General features: G+C 40.7%; 1 protein-coding gene across 1 annotated transcript in view; it reads right to left on the bottom strand.

Annotated features, from left to right (window-relative positions):
• CSK (C-terminal Src kinase) overlaps nt 1-20,309 on the bottom strand; it is a 103,673-nt gene extending 83,364 nt beyond the window's left edge. The window contains exon 1 of the mRNA XM_063449309.1: nt 19,760-20,309. The gene's annotated coding sequence lies outside the window, so the exon portion shown is untranslated. The remainder of the gene's footprint in view (nt 1-19,759) is intronic.
• Between the last annotated feature and the right edge of the window lie 571 nt (nt 20,310-20,880).

The following is a 20,880-nucleotide window of genomic DNA, read 5'->3' as shown; positions in this document are numbered from 1 at the left end:
AGTGCCATGCGCGTATTAGGCCTTCCCTATAGGAAAGCATTGCCTCAATATTTTCCTAAAGGGTTTAGAAGACGCTGGACGTCCTCATGCAAAGTCAAACTTTGTGAAAGTTGAGAAAGTGCCTCTACTGGCTGTCTGATAGTTTCTTGAAAAACTGCAATATTGTACATTGCAGGGCTACGGGGTACAGGGACACTGCACCCAGATCACTTCAATTACATAAAGTAATGTAGTTGCCTATAGTGTCCCTTTAATGTTAGAAACGCGCTTAATCTATAAATTTAATGGTACTTTATTTATTTATCAATGCAAAACCTACTAAATATATACTAACCCAAAAGTGAGCTTTTTATCCGCACATTTTATGCAAGACAGACCATTTTTAATTAAGGGTTGGTCGCAGGAACCGCACTCACTCCCAAGGGCCACGGGTGCTCTGGAACAGGACCAGCAATCCCAACACGATAAGGCAATAAGAAAAATTCACAGGCACTCCAAATGTGAAAGCCGCAACAAAATGCACAGCAACGTTTCGACCTAACAAGAGGTCTTTCTCAAGATTGTTACAATAAATCTGCCTGCGGCTTTCACATTTGGAGTGCCAGTGAATTTTTTTTATTGCATTTTTAATTAAATGGCATTTCATACATTCACATATCTATAGCATTATGAGGAATAAATAATTCTGTTGAACAAAAGAAGGTAGAGAAGAGATGTAAAATGATGCTGAATTTGGTTTAGTTCCCCACCAAAGAAGGGGAAGGGGTGGAGGAGGAAGTAGGCTTGCATGATGGCAATAGTCAAATGCAAATCTTTAATAAAAAGAGGAACTTCTGCAGCGACAACACACTGTGTTCTATTTGCATATGAACACAATTATTCCTCCAATAATAATAGCTGGGCTGGAGGAAATAGTCTTTTTCCAACAAATGGTAAGTTTCAGAACAACTAATTTAATGATGTTAACTGTGAGAGTGTCAAGAATTAGAAGGGGAAAAAAAGGCAGGGTTCCAAACGGTTATGAATCATTCCAGTTTGTAAAAGAACAAAAGTTCAGCTCAAAGATGATCTTGAGAGAACTTAAAGGACCACTATAGTGCCAGGAAAACAAACACGTTTTCCTGGCACTATGTAGTCCTTAGGTCCCCCCAATCCTCATTGCCCCCCCTTCTGCTGGGCTGAAGGGGTTAAAACCCCTTCAGCCACTTACCTTTCTCCAGCGCCGGGCTCCCTCTGCGCTGGGGAACTCTCCTCCTCCTGCCGACGTCAGTGCCGAATGCGCACGCACGGCTCAAAACGCCCATGGGAAAGCATTACTCAATGCTTTCATATGGACGTCAGTGTCTTCTCACTGTGATTTTTCACAGTGAGAATTGCGGAAGCGGCCTCTAGTAGCCACTAGAGGCTGGATTAACCCTCAGTGTAAACATAGCAGTTTCTCTGAAACTGCTATGGCTACAGCTGCAGGGTTAAAACTAGGGGGACCTGGCATCCAGACCACCTCATTAAGCTGAAGTGGTCTGGGTGCCTATAGATGTCCTTTAAAGTCCCTATAATTTATAAATCGAAAATCTAAAATTATCCAGGCACTCAATTATGGTCAAATGGCAGATTTACTGAAGTGCATAAAGTAACAGCAGCAACGTTTCGACCTCAAATGATCTTCACCATGAGTGTTTGAATCATTTTCGCTTTTCCATTGATATATATTGGAGTTTGCCAGCCTCGGATCCGGTTTTGCACCCTTGATTGACAACCAAGAGGTGGGTGGTTTCTTTCTATATCTCATATAATGCTATAATTTAAAGCAGGCATAATATATAAAAGCTCAGAATTTCAATTCCTAAACTACTAGCCAAACTGAAAATTCATGCACCACGGCAGACCTCTTCATCCTGTGCGACCACTATTAATGGACAAGGCTACAGAACACGCAGCAATCCTGACCACATACGGATTGCAGGGCATCCAAAAATTCCTAGCATGTTGGAGCATGACAGAAGTTGCAGGAATCCTTCCAAGGCTGCCAGCGGGCTCCGTATCTGAAATCGTTAACACTATGCTGATGTCAGAAAAAAATTAAATTAAATGGAAATAACTTTTCAGCTACATATTTACTCAATACACAATAAACGTATACATTGTTTACTGTTGACTTAACTTTTATAAATGTCCCTGCACATCTACGTGTATGAGGAGAGAAGAGGAACTTACTTGTGATCTTTCTCCCCTGTAGCGCTGCTGAACCCTACCTGTAAGACATGTAGACTTTGTAGTATTCTCTTTATGGCGTTGATATGGAATAATGGGAGGTGGTCAGCAGGTTTCTACATTTTCCGCAGTGCTTTGAAATGCCAGTTAAATAGTAGTATAGGTTGCCCTTGTCTCTCAGTGCTGGGGCATCAAAAAAAGTCCCTGCTGCAGGATTAAAAAAGCCCCTGTGTGTTCCAAGAAGACAGAGGAAATTTTTAAAAGGTGATCAATCACAGAAAAAATGTGTTTCCCATCAGGCACTGGTGGCTGGGAGAATGGTGAAATATAGGGGTGCGGCTTAGTTGTCACAGTTACAATATGGCCATTGAGAGCAGTGGTGGTCCACTGTCAAACCCTTCGTGTTGAGTTTCCTGGGGTCTGTTTTCACTCCCCAAAAGCTAGTGTGTGAGCAGTTATAGGAGTTAATTTGGATTGTTATCTCACAGCCATTCATACAGTGTTCCCTGCACACTACTCATAGACATAACATCCCCAGTGCTGTACCATGGGTAAACAAGCCATACAGTAAATGATGCAAAATAAGTTCTGTATACGGGAGCAAGCCATGATGAGGGCCTACGCAAACCAGATTATGGCCTTTCATCTGAACCTCAGCCAATTTTAAGGTTAATGTTGACAGGCATGTAGCTATTTATTCAAGAATAGAATGCAAAGCATCAGGGGAGATGTATACATATCAGAATGTGAGCTTAAAGGGACACTATAGGCACGCAGACCACTTCATCTCATTAAAAGTGGTCTGACTACAATGTCCCTATTGCACTTAGTGCTGCAATGTGGCAGCTTCATGGAGGCACTTCCTGGCTGTTAACAGACCTTTGGTCTGCTAACCGACACTGGACGTCCTCACGCTCTGCAGCGTCAGCTATTTTCCCATAGGAAAGCATTGATTCAATGTTTTCATATAGGGAGGGCCTAATGCGCGCGTATTAGTGCCCCCCTCATCTGTAGCATTGGAGTAGGTGGAGCCGTGACCCAGTGCCAAGGGAAATCAGGGCTGGCATCAAGTAAGTAAACAACGGGCTTCTAATCCTTTCTTTAGCACCGGGCAGATTTACTGTTATTACAGTTTTGTAATTTTCTGGCACTATAGTAACCCTTTAACATGCACTCAATTTGCTAATGTCCAGTTCATTTTAATGTTTGGATTCATTAAGGCAACAGCAATATAGATCACCGCAATACTGAAGTAATTTTAGAATCATGTGCAAAATATACATCAATTACCATAGAAACCAAAAGGGATGCCTTCCCTAACTGCTCTACATTGAGCTCCATGCCCCATAATTCCCTGCATCTATATGGACTCAAGTCTTTCATTACAGTGGCTAAGAATACACTTCTAAAATGTATGTCAAACAGCAATTCATTATACATGTTTGGTTCACTGTCTGCATACAGATTCTGCTTTCCCTGGTACCAAAAAGCTGACCACTATATACAGAAAGGCGAGTTAGGCCTTCCCTATGTTGTTCTCAGTGACGCTGGATGTCCATATGCAAAGCGTGAGGATATCCACTGTCATTTAGCAGACCAAAAGTCTGCTATGGACCCGCAAGTGCCTGTCTCGTTGACAGTCAATAGAGAGACATATAACCCTGCAAAGTAAAGATTGCAGTTTCATAAAAACTGCAATATTTACAATTGCAGGGTTACGAGGACAGGGGCAATGCACCCACACCACTTCAATGAGATGAAGTGGTCTGGGTGCCTATAGTGTCCCTTTAACACGGGTCCTGAGTGGTAAAAGGGTCACCAAGCACCAAAAACCACAACCAAAAACAGCAATGTTTACATTTTACTAAAAACACGCCAATATTGGCTGGCTGCTGCAATCACTGAAGTGGTGTACTGCGGTGATTGCCGTGCATGCGCGGTGTGTCCTCAATATTTTTTTAAAAAGAAGCATCTGACTAGCTAAAAGTCAGAGTTGATGACTTCACAGATAAGGCAATAGAGATACCCAAACCACTAAAAAACAAAGACAGCAAACCTACCAAAAAGTGTGCCCTCTTACAACACCAAAAACAATAATGTAACAAATAAATAAGTAGGGATGCAAAACCAGAGATACACTTCTAAGGTGCAGATATAAAAATATATATACAACCTTTCAATAGCGAAGTAGGCGATATCTATATAAAAATAAATAAATCACACATAGTGTATTACAGAATAAACATAGAGGACACGCAGGATGATAATGTGGAACTCACAAGATTGCAGTGATAATCGAGCCCATCATCCTCAGTCAGAAAAAATCTTCAGAATATATGAAACACAATCTTCTATTTTTCCTTGTAAGGTAAAAGAGACCAAATAATAGTGCAGATGGAAATAAAACTTGACAGAATTTATTATTCAATGCACTTACAACAGGGTCCAAATAAAAAAGCATGTAATCCACTCCGGAAGTGGTAACGACAGCATACAGAGTAAGTCCCCCAAATAGTATAATCCGGAAAAATAGAAGATTGTGTTTCATATATTCTGAAGATTTTTTCTGACTGAGGATGATGGGCTCGATTATCACTGCAATCTTGTGAGTTCCACATTATCATCCTGCGTGTCCTCTATGTTTATTCTGTAATACACTATGTGCGATTTATTTATTTTTATATAGATATCGCCTACTTCGCTATTGAAAGGTTGTATATATATTTTGATGACTTCACAGCCAGGAAAACAGCTACAGGGGACTGACTGTCATTAGCTGGTATGAAGGCAAGTATGATAATTGTTTTGTACATTTTCTTTTTTAGAACAAGCAGAAGGCAGTAGAAAAGGAACACAAATTATATATATTTTTATTCTTCTTTAACATTAGTTTCTTCAACTTTAAGAGGATTAGGAGCCATACACAGGACAGATGTAAACAAGGCATAGTAAAGTGAGTAGGTAGAATAACTTCTATTGCGTAATGTTGCTAAATATATCATTCAGGCTCATTAAACAGTTCTGCAGGGCTATGTTGCTTCCGTTAACAGAGAACAGGTTACAAGTTACGAATAACTTCCTCTGAGACATAGAATGAAGGGAGGGGGCGCAGGCACTATATACTGCCTCTTTGTTGCCATGCCTTTTCTTGGCCTGGCATTCTGCTTCTCATATTTCTAAATCTATGTAATATTGTTCACACGGAATCATAGCTTTAGCTGGCCGACTTAATAAAAAATTGAAGGACACATTATAAGATTGTGGGTTTACCCACTTCATAAACGATTTTATTGTTGGAGGAATTGTGCCTCACACAACCAGAAGGTATTAACGCAGGGTCCTGTCCAATAAGGAATGCATTTCTTTAGACGTGCAACAATTAAACGTTCGAACAAAAACCACCAATGTGAGGTCCTTAAGGTAGCATCATAACAACTACAAGTTTATAGTGCTGGTCAAGGTATACCGAGTCAAGGGGTGACATTTGAAAGGTTTAACAACACAAAAAAAAAGTCTCTCTCCTTGCACCCAAAGCTCAGTGTCTCTCAGTGTCCACTAATATAATGCAGAATTTTCACAACCTCATTACCCGTATAAATGCCTCCTTGTTTGGACAGCAATAATAGGCTGAGGGCTGACCTTATAATACAGTAGGGCTCAACATTACCACCTGCCCATCAGCCATTGGCAAGTAGAAATCTCCTGGTTTGTGTGATATGGACACTCCAGATTTCCAGTAGTGAGTCACATAAGGTCTGTCTAGTAATGTAAGGCTCAAAATATGGAGCTCTGAAACCCAATGTGGTACAAAAAAATAAATATAAACTATCAACATTATTCCAGTAACGTCTGCAAAAAATTTAATGCACAGACAATGTGAACAGCCGAATACATGTTTTCTCTACATAAAATCTCCCACTTGGGGTCTCTCATGGTTATCGGTCTAAACAAGGCTGTCTCAGTCCCCTGTTTCATTGGAAATTTAATCCACATATAAATGTGTTCAGATGAAAAAAGACTGGCCATTAAATGGCGGCATAACGGGGCAAGACAATATAAAGAATGAGAAGCAAAAAGACTGCATACAATCGTTATATGGAAATGGTGCAACAGTATTTAAATGGAAGCGAGCAGGTAGCATTCACAAATAAAGTAATTGTTTGTAAAAATGTTCTCTATTGGGGCGGAGCTTGACTGCCAAGGAAGCCAGACGTGCTCTGCAAGAGCTCCTGCATCTGGCCCCAATAAATCAAGATTTACACCCGGGCCACCCATCAATCAGACCGCAATACGCACTCAAATTGCCAAGGGGTCTTTGGTGCACCGGAGGATACTCGTTGTGAGCCTTTCTGGACCCAGTACGTCCTGATAGTGGCCAGCGGCCTACACAAGCCTGAGCTCTGGAGAGACTTCCGCTCTCCGAGCTCCTTCATTTGCTATGTGATCCTGGTGAACAAAGCTATCTTCTCTCCCCCCCCCCAGACCGGCAGGGGTTATCCCGGTATCCACTGGCTGGCACCTCTGTCGACCCTACACAGCTATCATACCACGACGCCTGATTACGGCTGACTCACCTAAGATGGCGGCCAGGCCTCTGCTCCACCAGCCGGGTCTGAATCAGCCCATGGAGACACAAGGAGGTGCGGCTGAGTATGTGCTGGAGCGACTGGATGCGACCTTTGCTGATTTCTGGGCCAAATTGGAGGCTCTTATTGAAGCGACACCAAATGAATCTCGTGAAAGAGAGCAACCCAGAGAGTCACTCTATACGCCTGCTAAAAGCCAAGCGGGTCCCGGGGGTCATCCTACTACACGAAGTGGCAAGCATATGCACAACCCCCCCTCCCCCCCCCCCCGCACGGCTAACAAAGCGAGAAAGCGCAAGAAGCCACAGCGGCAGGCAACGCTCCTCCGACAAACCCAGCAGCATGGACGCTACTAACCACCTCGACCATGGATATCTGGACTCCCTCGGCAGGAGCAGCATGACCCAGAGGTAGTCCCCTTAAGCTGCCTGGCACACAAGAACATCGGCCCATGGAGGTCACCATCTTTCCAAGTTCGATGCCGCACACAGAAAGAGCAACAAGGTGGGGCAGAACCCGGTAGCAAGCTACCTCATCAGACTTGGACTCTAAGTGGCATTGGCTAAATGTCCTGTGTGGAATCATACCAAACCAAGTGCTTTACCTTGCTTACATGTTATAACTTAGATTGCATTCACTTTTATTTTTATTTCCTTTGTTTAGAACACCTCAAATCTACAACCATCAGTAGTATTTTCACATTATATGCTTATTATATGCTTCCTTTAGGCTCTTTAGGCTTATTTCTGGTTTAAGTCTAGCGCAATATGCAACCACTTATTCCCAGCCTAGCCAGACAAGAGATAGGATAGAATCAACCTAACATATACTACATTGTAAAGCCGTGTTCATTCAATGATTGCACATGTCATACTTCGTCTCTGTCACTCCTCTGTTTACCCTTTCCTGACATGTGCACCTCGCTAACCCACTTAAACGAGAACCTAAACTATTGAAATACTGATGTCTCTAACATAAAAATGTGCCTGTTTAGCGAATGTCACAACTAGTATTGCAAATGTTCACCAATTCACGCTGATGTCGCAGTTGTGGTGCACCAAGGTTATTTGTTAATATTGTGCACAACAAAAATAAAGAATTAAAAAAAATAAAAAAAAATGTTCTCTATTTATTTGAGAATTTTGTTTGTACATGTGTTCCCCTTAGTTCTGTAACTTGTTTTATGGCAAGTGTCAACATAGCAAAAGAAATTAAGTTAAATATACAACTACATGCTTTAATACCTTCATGAGTAATCAAGATGTAATCTAGGCCTGTATGACGATATAATACATGCTACCCCCTTATACCTCATTGTTTAAAATGTTTTTTGTATGTGCAATGTGCATGTTAAAATTACAAAAGAAAGAATAAAAAAAAAAAGGCAATTAAGGGGGCGGGGCTTACCAAGCATCCTGACCAGACGCCATTTCTCAAAGCTCCCTAAATCAAAAACATAATCCTGCGGATAGCGGCAGAACCGAGCCCAATCCGAACTCCACAATAAAACGACTAGAACCAGAAAGGCAGGGAGCATCGATGCCTTTCTTTCAGCCACCAAAGTCGGCACAACGGAAGCACAGAACCGGGGCCTACCCCACGCTGCCAGGCCTCGAGAGTTTCCTTGGTGGCATCGCAACAACCAGCGCTGAAACACCCCACGCCCTAACTCAGTCTACCTCGCCGACCATCATGCCAGGCATGGGCAGGCGCTCCCAAAAGTCGCACACCCCGGTGGAGGGCAGAGACATAGGAGCCATGCTCCAGCGGCCGTCGCAGCCTAGGCCCGCTATCGCAAACGGAAACCCCAACAAAGATCAGAGCATGGCGCCACAACACGGACCCGAGGGCCCGCGACACTCACAAACATCTTCGGCTGTGTCGTTGGAACCATCCGACGACTCCGCACCGACTACCAAAAAGGATCTCAAATTAATGCTAGCTGAAATCCACAAATTGCTAGCGGCCAACTCGGCCATTCTCAAAACAGAAGAAAGAGCAGTGTCGGAGAGAGTCCGAACTAATGAAGTCGCCTTAACGGAGGTACAGTCCCAGCTCACCGAGATGGTGGATTCCATAAAAACACTACAAACTCAGCAACAATCTATGTCACTTAAGCTTTCCACCCTGGAAGACCGCCAGAGACGCACTCACATCAAGATAAGGGGCATTCCCACAACGATTACGGCAGAGGACCTGCCTCATTACATTAGGAGAATGCTGGCCACAATTCTGCTACACGCAGCGGCCAAGAAGGTGGCAATTGACAGCGTATACCGCCTCCCGAATCCCCCCCACCTCCGGTCTACCAAGGGGCGAGATGTTATCCTCCGCTGCATCTCCCTACCTGACAAACTCCAAATACTCTCAGCCCTAAAAGGCAAAAACACCACTCACCTTTGAAAACTCGAACCTGGCCTTCTTCCAAGATCTGACACGATCCACGCTCATGCTCCGCAAATCGTTTAAACCGGTCACGACACTGCTGCAAGCCGCAGGACTGACCTATCGTTGGAATGTCAGAAGCGGCAAACCTCCTGGAGACCCTGGGACTAACACCCCCGGATACACCCGCCACCGCGGGAACATCGGCAGCATCATGGTACCCGGCCTCCATAAAGCCATTCGTCCCCAGAGCAGTGAACCAGCAGGAGACAGACAACCCCGAATGACAAGCACAGATGGGACTTTTGCAACCACACTACTACTAAAAGTTTTCCTGTTTGTTTAATTGCATGCTCATACTTACCTGCCTAAGCTCCGCTAGGTACAGGCTTAAGACACGAACACGCCGGCAAGACGGCGGATATAGTAACCACATTCAGTAACAGATAATACTACTCTCCCTCCCTCCCTCCCCCCCTTCCCCCCCGCAGCCACCTTGGTCAGGGGCTTCAAACGCGCTTGCATATGCTAGACCACACAATACACACACCGGGCTCACAGGCTCAGACCTCGCACAATATGCAAACGCTCACCTAGCTTGAGGAAACAACTTTTCTCTCACCAAACCCACGCACACGGGAGACAGCAGATCAGGGGAACAAACCATAAAAAGCACCACTCAGGCACACAGCCCCCAACTGCTCATCCCACCCTCGTGAGGCACCTACGCATTAATGCACTCACTATCAGTCTCTTGTCGAGAGATCTAAACATTAACACCACCCTTTCCTCGCACCTAGACAGACTGCCTCCACACAACACTGTACAGTAGTACACCTAACACAGCTTGTTATACTTTTAATATTGTGCTTATGTTATCATTCTATATGCCTATGTACTCAAAGTACTTGCTCTGGCCGTCGTGGATAAGCAAGATGCACTGTCAAGAATTGCAAGCAAAAATAAAGAATTAAAAAAAAAAATTATAATTAAAATGTGCTACTGTCTCCCACTTTCTCTTGGGAACCAGTAAATGCTCCCCCACCCCGTGTATTGAATACATTCTCTGTTAATCTCATAAATTTCGTTCCTCTTTGATTTTCTCATTTTTTTGCCCTGTGCTTATAAACATGGTAATGTTATTACTTCCTCTTACACGTTCTTCCTCTCTTTTCACCTACAATGCTAACTTGCAGACTTAGCAGAGAATCACATTGAATATGTTGTATTTCACATATATGGAGCCGGTTAATGAGTTTGTGTATTTAAAGAGGAACTGATATAGTCAACTTATAAGTAAGAATATTAAATGTATTCTGATGCCATGAATGTGAAAACAATTGATTAACTCATTGGGAGTTATAAGAAGGGATCCAAGATGGCGGCACCTAAAAACCCATTTGCACGGTAGAGGTATAGGTTTACATCTTCTATAGGTTTCCACCCAGTGGACACTTCCTAACAACTACACTATACATTTACTAGCATACACGTTCAAAATGCATACATTAGATATTTAAAACAAATATTTTATATTGTTGGTTTCTACATATGAATCTCTAAAATATACCAGTTTGGTTCACTTGTGATCCACTGGAATAAATGTCCAAGGTAGTTTTATTTTTTGGTGAAGAAACAAATCTGTTCTAACAATCTTTGCTGAATAATTCTATATTTGACTAAACATCTATTCAATGAAAGTGTTTGATTTGGCAAACACCACACCCAAAGTTGTAGTGAGACCTCCCCAAGCTCAACAAGTCAGGACAGAAGATAACAAATTGCAAAAAAGTTACTTGCCCCCATTTGGACCCGCAAATCCAAGCCTCCACAATTTCAACACATCAATACATTAAAAAATAAAAAAATAAAAAATAAAAACATCACTAGAATTCCTCTCAACTTGTAAGATGGGGTGAAACAAACTGCTGAATTACATTTTCACATTGCACCAACCACTCAAGTCTTGAATTTTTTATGCTTCATTAAATACGTACATAACATCTGCCAATTTCTATTCCCTTCTGGACACAGTTATTTTGCTCCTGTGTTTTATACTCCACTTCCACTGATAGCATGACACAGTAGGACCACCATCCATGTTCTCCTTTATAGCCTCATTCTACATCTCGACAGGATATGTTCACTTTGTATACAATTATAATCACTCATCGGGTTCCAGTGTCATCAAGGGGTTTGGGCAGCACCAGAGCTATATTGAGTTTTACCAAATTCCCAAAGATGATCGCTTATAAGACTTACAAGCTTCAGCAGTTTACCACTAAATTAATATACCACTTAAGTTTCCACAATCTGAGGCTGGTGTATAGGTCAGTATAGGACTTATGTAAACATTTGTGGATAAGTGCAAGATAATGCATCTTGGACGTAAAAACCCAAGGGCAGAGTACAGAATATTTGATAGAGTCCTAACCTCAACATCTGAGGAAAGGGATTTAGGGGTGATTATTTCTGATGACTTAAAGGTAGGCAGACAATGTAATAGAGCAGCAGGAAATGCTAGCAGAATGCTTGGTTGTATAGGGAGAGGTATTAGCAGTAGAAAGAGGGAAGTGCTCATGCCATTGTACAGAACACTGGTGAGACCTCACTTGGAGTACTGTACACAGTACTGGAGACCCTATCTTCAGAAGGATATTGATACCTTAGAGAGAGTTCAAAGAAGGGCTACTAAACTGGTTCATGGATTGCAGGATAAAACTTACCAGGAAAGGTTAAAGGATCTTAACATGTATAGCTTGAAGGAAAGACGAGACAGGGGGGATATGATAGAAACATTTAAATACATAAAGGGAATCAACACAGTAAAGGAGGAGACTATATTTAAAAGAAGAAAAACTACCACAAGAGGACATAGTCTTAAATTAGAGGGACAAAGGTTTAAAAATAATATCAGGAAGTATTACTTTACTGAGAGGGTAGTGGATGCATGGAATAGCCTTCCAGCTGAAGTGGTAGAGGTTAACACAGTAAAGGAGTTTAAGCATGCGTGGGATAGGCATAAGGCTATCCTAACTATAAGATAAGGCCAGGGACTAATGAAAGTATTTAGAAAACTGGGCAGACTAGATGGGCCGAATGGTTCTTATCTGCCGTCACATTCTATGTTTCTATGTAATAGTTGATAAGAAAATAAAAGAGCCTGTTCAGTTTTGTACATAAACTTATAACCTTATGGAAAAGAAGCACGTACAGTAAAAGGTTCATATAAAAAGTGTCGATATTGAGTTACAGGAAATATAAGTCATTCTGACAAGGGCTGCAAGTTTAATTGAATATGCAATCAATCATCAGCAACCTAACATGTAGCTATCCAGTATTTGTGTCACAATTCTTAAAACGCTAAGCCATCCACAGAAATTTTTATTTTAGGCTGGTTGATGTTAATTTAGGGTACTATAACCGGAGAATTACCTTTTGATTATTCCAACGCTACACAATATTAATTGAGAGCAATGTAAACTTGCAACCCTAGCTTATACTGTGCAAACAATAGATTTACATGTTGATGTCAGGCATGGGCGATTCAATAAATCTGCACAATGATGAAAGGCAGGAATTTGAAAAGAGCGTGAGACGGGAAATATAAAAAGCATCAATGACACAAGGACCAGAGTAAAAATAACCCAGAGACAAGACAGGCCATCGTAGGAATATTTCATCCCTGGCTTGGCTGGACAGCTGGAGCAGCACAGCATGCCAAGCTTACTCTAATATTTGACATACATCCCAAGGGAGTGTGCACACAGGGACTTCTGCAGTAAAAGCACTGACCTACACATATCTTCCTATTGTGCAAAGACAGGTAAAATGTATATGTGAAGGAGAAGTCTAACCATGCAGACAAGGAGCACTTTGCAAAATAATCAATTATGTCCTGATTATTTCATCACATATTGCGAAAATAAACCTTAAAATAATTAATAACAACACAAAACAAAACAAAAAGAGTATTGTTGGACTCCAAATAATTCCAACAACACTGCTAAACCAACAGGACTAATTACCCTAATAGAAAGATAGTAATTGAATCTGGTAAGCAAATGCGTTTGAAGGCATTATCAAGATCTGCAACCCTTCATGCACTGCCAAATCACTGTTTGAAGGTGTTATGGAAAGGACTGCAGCCATTCTACAGGGCTAAATTGTGTAAAAGCATGGCACTCACAGGCCATCAATGTAATGTGAACTCACACAGATTCAAATATTCTACAGAAAATGAGGAACTGAAATTCTCTATTTTGATGTCTGAGTCACATAGGTAGGCTTAGGCTACTGGCGAAACATAGCTGATTTTTGTCAAACCTCTTGAAACAGTTGGCAAAAACAACTAAACATAAGGACAGTAATTTGGTTAAGGTGCTTAGAATGTACCTTTAACAAAACAAACCGTAAAAAAGAGAGTGCTTTATGCTGGTATAAATGTTGCTTCCACAGGATCCTGCGCGGCGGTGGCGGGGAAGCCAGGGCAATGGCAGCAGGATGCTTTGCTTTTGGGGGAGGTACTAAGGGATATGCAATCACTTGTTTTCTTAATATGTATGAGTTTGTCTTGTACACTTAAGGACATTTTGTGCACTGACTAAGGGGCAACCGAAAAACGGTCTACAACCTGTGTCCTTCAATAAATTTCTTGTTGCACTTTTATCTACACTACTCCGTCTGGTTGCGCAAATCTCATCATTTATTTATCTTGCTTCCAGGAGTCATTCAGCATCCCACTCTTGTAATGAATGGCTGATAATTTATGGCATGTCACATTGAATAAGTCTGGCCATTATCCCGGAGTAGAACTGACAAAGAAATTGTGTGTTTTAGGCCAAAATTAGCAAATAAACCTTTCCAGCTCACTTTTTCCCCCCAGATTAGCAATGTTAGTATAAAACTAGCCATTCTCAAAAATTTCCAGTTTTAAAATAGCCAGTTATGATATGTGATGAGTTCCGAATTTAATCTAAATAAAATCGAGAATGTGGAAAAGAAATCCACTTGAGATAAATAGGGATTCTTTTCTAAATGTTTGAAAGTTAGTATCATTCGTCACAATTTGGATGAAATCAAGGCGTTCAATGTACAGCGCTACGGAATGTGATGGCGCTATATAAATAATAAAATAATAATAATAGTATGCTGAACTGCTATTCACTTGTTTATTGCATCACGGTTATTGTAAAATAAATCCACACTTAAAAGCCCTCAATCTTGCATCTTCCCTATGCTGACATTTTGTCAAACAAAAATATAACTTCTTGACCGTCTGCATGCTTCATTCCACAAGTTGTAGTAATCGGAGGTGCTGTTTGCTTTTTGTGTCGAAAAAACACTATAGACACCCAGAGCACTTCATCTCAATTAAGTGGTCTGAGTGTAGTGGTCCTCCAATGTAAAACATTGCTGTTTGTTTCCATTGCTGGGCTGAAAACACCTCTAGTAGTTGCCTTCTTGACAGCCACTGGCGGCAATTTCTCTGTGAGAACAGAGTCAAGACTTGGCTTTTAAAGCAATCTAAATGCGGAGTTTGAATTTCAAACACTACAGTGTTCCTTTAATAAAAGTATGCCTCTTACAGTAACCCATAATATTGCTTAGAATTTATAAATAACAAGAAAGTATCTATTTCATCTAGATTCCTAAATGCTGTCAAGAAAAACTAAACTTATAGCAACTATAAACTACCAGAGAAGTAAAAGGCTGCTCCTAGGAAGGAATAGGCACGTTTTAATTTTAACATTTGGGTGTTAGAACATGGTATAAATGCTCCTTCGCTAGGAAATCAAACTTCAAAGTTAGGAATCTTATCTCTTTGACACAGGAAGCATTCGAGACTCACCTTCACCTTAACATTTTAGTAAGAAAATTAATTTCATGAAGTTAAATAGATGCCATGGTTATCGTTGTGTGACGGAGGAAGTGTAGGTGTTCATCCAAATGTTTAATGCAGTAAACAGAGGTAGTGTAGGTACAACTTCATATCAGCACCAAATCTAGCAACTGACTGTATAACCCTGCTACCACATTTCAGAATAGAATCACCAGTCAATGTGTTCGGGCTACAAAGGAACACAAAAAAAGGAACAAATTGATAATAGCGTCACCCGGGGAGCTTCACTGCATCTTAAATTCATAGCGTGCAACCTTACCCGATCTTAAAGCGACACTATAGTCACCTGAACAACTTAACCTAATGAAGCAGTTTTGGTGTATAGAACATGCCCCTGCAGCCTCACTGCTCAATCCTCTGCCCTTTAGGAGTTAAATCCCTTTGTTTATGAACCCTAGTCACACCTCCCTGCATGTGACTTGCACAGCCTTCCATAAACACTTCCTGTAAAGAGAGCCCTATTTATGCTTTCTTTATTGCAAGTTCTGTTTAATTAAGATTTTCTTATCCCCTGCTATGTTAATAGCTTGCTAGACCCTGCAAGAGCCTCCTGTATGTGATTAAAGTTCAATTTAGAGATTGAGATACAATTATTTAAGGTAAATTACATCTGTTTGAAAGTGAAACCAGTTTTTGGTTTTTTTTCATGCAGGCTCTGTCAGTCATAGCCAGGGGAGGTGGCTAGGGCTGCATAAACAGAAACAAAGTGATTTAACTCCTAAATGACAGTGAATTGAGCAGTGAAATTGCAAGGGAATGATCTATACACTAAAACTGCTTTATTTAGCTAAAGTCATTTAGGTGACTATAGTGTTCATTTAATATGGAGGCCAGATTGTCGAGTTCTAATTAAGGATAATTAGTTTTAAACTGTAACTCCTCAAAACTGATTCTACAACTTTCAATGAGAAATAAGAAACTGCGACCGGATATGAATACAGCTGCCATAATAAATGGCAATATCACCAGAGAACTGGCAATAGAATTATTTTAAATAACTCAATTAAAATGACTTGTGAGAATGAATGGGAAGTGCATCTGAAATGAGTTTTACTGGAACCAAGTGTTGATTCTGCCCCTTCCACAATAATAGAGAAGTCAGGAAGTTACCATGGCTAAGCAAATTATGTGTTTCTCATTGATAAGACTCAGTAGATATGTGTGTCTACACCCCTGCTCAGAATCTTTAACCACTTCCAGGCCCTATAATGACCAGTGCAGCCATATGAAATGGTCCCTAGAGGTCAAGTAACTTTCACTGACATTCTGTAACAAACATGGCAGGTAAATAAGAATATATTCTCCGTCTCTCTAAAAATGTTCTCTGTTTTTGATGCAATGCATTTGATTGGGCTCTCCCTAAGCTTAAAGGTTATCCAGATGTGGACTTTGTGCTCACTGTGCCTAGAGGGGTATCAGCTACACCTCGCTGACGATGCCCAAAGAAGGCCGAAACAATCATCCGGGGGTGCTGTATCTCGCGTGCAGAAAGAACTTGCCAGCATTTCGGTTGTGGACTGCCCTAGTGAGTGGGATCAGTCAGATATGCAAGTAGTATAGTTTTCTATTTGCAATGGTACAAGTGAGAAAAAACATTTTTGAGGCCTGAAATGGGACTAAACGAAGGACAAAATACTGAGTTTCTCTAAGTTTTGCCCGTTCTCAAAGTTTTTAAATGCTCTGTTTTTGTTCCACTAGAAATAAGCATGCCAGGCTCTCTGGGTGCCCCAATCAAAAAAGAAAATTAACTACTTGATCACTACGTTATTCATTGATCAGTTTCCCCCGACACTCCACAAATCTTTCCACTATCCTCCTTATAACAAAATACCACCACCACCATTATATAGTGACATAGGGGGTGTGAGCGTATCTACCATACAGTGACTAGGAGTTACAGAAAGGCTTGACAGTAAGTGCAGGCATTGTCTCCAAATTTCCCAGTACCATGAATAATAAACAAATAGAAATTAAACCCTTGAGCAATAAGTCATTCAGTGGCCTAGAGGGACTCCATGTCACCCCTTCACACTACCAGTGACTCTGAATAAAAACGGGATTCTGTATCCATCACCCCCAATGTCAAAATCTCTCACCTGTAAATATTTAGCTTCTTCAGTGCTTCAAAGACCAATATCGGCACCTAGACCATTTCATCTCGTTGAAGTGGTCTGGGTGCAGTGGTCCTCTTGTTTTGCTATTGCAATTAAAAATATTGTCATTTTTGTAGATAGTGTAATGTTTACAATGCAGGTGCTAAACAAACCTCTAGTCTGCAACAGTCACTGGAGTTTGCTTTTGCTGTTACGAACAAGTCAGATGTCCTCATGCATTGCATGATGAATATCTTCAAATGCTTAACAGAGGAAGCGTTGGATTCAATGCTTCCCCATTAGAAGCATCTGATTGGAGGAGTGTGGCACTTGCCGTCCACATGCTTCTCATGCCCAAGAGTAAGAGGTGACGACGATACCAGGGGCGGTGAGGGCAGCTGCACAGAGTGAGTCTCTGCGCAGGAAAAAATGTGGGGGGGGGGACTTTCCCCCCTCCCCCTCCTCTTCCCCCTTCAATTTAGGGGGCCCTAGAAAAATAGTGAGTTGAATAGCATAGAATTAGGAATCCATGTTTGTATTCCTAACCTTATAATGTTCCTTTCACTTTACAGGAATGAAGGGGACACAACTCTATAACTGAACTGTTAGAGGCTTTGGCTAAGTCTAATCACCAGTTCTTTAGTGAGTACATGGATGAGATAGAGTGAGGTTTAGGGGTACATTTACAACCATTTGAACAGTTTTAAAAAGGTGGCATTCCGAACTGCTCATAAGTGAATTGTAGGCCCACTGTCAAAATTTTATATCAAAAAGGCTATACTCCAGTTTCCACCCCATAAATTCAAATAACATGATAAAAGGTTATCTATCATAAGGGACGTTTCCGTACCCGGGAGGTTTAAATAAAAGCTGAATCGGATATGTTACTGTAGTAGAACAAATTAGGTTAGGCAAAGTGTATTTTTAAAAACAAAAATAGTCAGAAAAGATAAAACAGCTGCAAGTGTCAAAAGCCCCTTTGGTAAATTCCTCGGATGTATATTTTTTGCAAAATATATATTTTCGTTCAGATATGTTAATCACTTAACATAATTAATCTTACTGGGTTATTCCCCAAACTCCAAATTGCAACAAATGAAAAGTAATTTGCAAAATGTGCTCTATAAATGTCTTACCTGGAAAAATTCTCTAATGACAGCTTGGCTTTATCAGCCTCAGTTTTGCAATTTGTTTTTTTATTTGTTACAATTCAGGGATTACTGAATAACCCCATTAGATTCTAGACATATCAAATTTTAGAACTTTTAGCTTTAAAGACTGTGCTTATTTTGCTGTATGACATGTAACTGAAAAAAATTGAAAAACCTACGGATACGAGTTATTTAAAAAAAAAAATATGCAAATCGGGGGAAAATGTAAGTTTCAAAACTTTCTCATTTAAATTGTAAATATGTAGTGCAGTGTATATATATATAACGTCTAAACTGTCCTTTATAAAACTAACGTATAGTACGGTATGTGTTTGTACTTTAAAAAAGTGACAGGAAAACTACTCTTCTCTTTAAATTACAAAATTGCCTGTCATAATGGGAATAGTATGTAATTTGAGGCTATATGATATACTTACGCAATAGATATATATATTTTAAAATCATTGCTGATATACAGATAATCTGTGCTCTCGTTACCTCACCATTACAATTCATACAATCAAATTTCACCAACTCCAGTTGTAGTTTTGACCTGTCCCCACAGAGCTGACAATTATCGTAGGCACCCGCATACAATATGAAAGAGAAATTCACCACTATGCTTTTAAGTCCATTAAACAGCAGCACCCTTCAAATGGTTATATGGGTAATTGCTAAATTTATTTTTTGGCTAAAAATAAGCTAAACTCATATTTATATCATACTCCTATATGTTTATTAGGTCATTAAGAAGGTTCTTTAAAATATACAGCAGTTGCCATTATATGCAGTTAAAAATACCAGAACCAGTTTACATTTTAGCAATTTTCATTGGAGCAAGAGGAAGGAAGTTTTCTAAATAACATTGCTAAACTAAAAACGCTAAAATACCAAAAATGGGCAACCGGCCTTCAACTTAAAAACCTAAAAATATATCCACAAAAGGGAAATACAGCATGAATCTGTTTAAATCCTTTTTTTTTAATGATGTGTGCACTGCTCACAATCACATTAAAGATCGCTCAATAAACAATATTACTGATCTTGCAGCCTTGAGTGGAATGTGTACAATGTCTTAACTACATGTGATCACAGCCCAGAAATGTATTTTTACAAAATGTAAAATGCTAGCCTGCAGGCTATATCTTTAAAAAAAAAAAAAAAAAAAGTAAACAATGAGCTTGAAACATGAGAATAAGTAAATATGTATCTATATATATATATATATATATACACACAGATACAAACACGTGTGCAGACCTGTATAAAAGCAATAAAAAAAATTAAGAATGTACAAGATACGTGTGTGTGTGTGTATATATATATATATATATATATATATATATATATATATATAAATAAATTATTATTTTTTTGATATGCAGCTGACACTTTCCATTTGCAATATGACATGCTCAGTGGTGGTCTTACCTGGAGGTGGAGATGTCCAGGGTCTCCCATTGAAATCAGGGTACTGATGAAAGGGTGTGGAGGGGGGGTAGGGATTTAATAATCCAATGATAATAATGGGGGGTCTCTGTATGAGATCAGGGTCTATAGGAGGAGGGAGAGGAGATAATGGGGTACAATGGGGAGATTTGCTATGTTGGCAGAGGGAGATGGGCTGCTGGTATTAAATAATGGAATATTAATAATAATTATAATGACATTGCAGTGGGAGCAGTAGGTCTGGATAGAGCTGGGGGGATGTTGCTGGGGGGTACAATGCTCAGAGCAGTCCCAGGAGGGCAGGGGTTAATGGCCAGGGTGGGCTATCAGAGCAGGGGGAACAATGAGCCTGACGGACCTCCCATTCAGGGGCCCCTAGGATGGAGGGTGCAGGGTCCGTGGCCCCGGGGTGGCTGGGTCTGGGCTCCTGCTGCAGGTTTCTGTGACCCTGGGGGGGTGGAGGCCTCCGTTCAGTGTCTCTTCAATCGCGGCCCTGACAGAGGAAACGGGATCCGATCCGCCCGCCGCGGTGCGCATGCGCGGACTGGCTGTGAGCAGGGCGTATGCTGGTCCGCCCACCGCCGCCATGTTGGGGATGTCAAGCGTGGAAAGCCATGGAGGGATGCTTGGTTGGCAAGGGGGGAGAGGCTGTGGTTGATACACTTTGAATGCTATGGATAAAGATTACTAAAACAAATCTAGTGAGAATAAAAGACAATGCTAAATGGTACTGAATCAATATAATAACTTACATTTACACAAAAGTTCACAGTGCTTAATGTACCCTAGCCAAGGGGAAATCCACAATCAGATAGGGATATGTCACCTGGCCTAACACTAAAAGGTTAATGGTTTTAAAGCATAGATAAAGGGAAAGTTCATTTATTAATGTAAAAATAAAAACTTGTTATTTGTTTATAATATGCTGGGCAACATGAATGAATTAATGAGGAGATTTTTTTTTTTTTATAGTAATGTCTAAATGTGCTTACATTTAGGGAAAATGCCTGAATGAAACATAAACATTGCAATTTGTGTATTTACTAAAAGTAATTCAGAATTACATTCGGAGTTTGCTTTTCTCTTAAAGGAACATGCCAAGC

The sequence above is a fragment of the Pelobates fuscus genome, chromosome 3 (assembly GCF_036172605.1).
Source record: "Pelobates fuscus isolate aPelFus1 chromosome 3, aPelFus1.pri, whole genome shotgun sequence".
Lineage (NCBI taxonomy): Eukaryota > Metazoa > Chordata > Amphibia > Anura > Pelobatidae > Pelobates > Pelobates fuscus.
The sequence above is the reverse complement of the archived record's forward strand: the minus strand, read 5'-3'. Positions and strand labels throughout refer to the sequence as shown.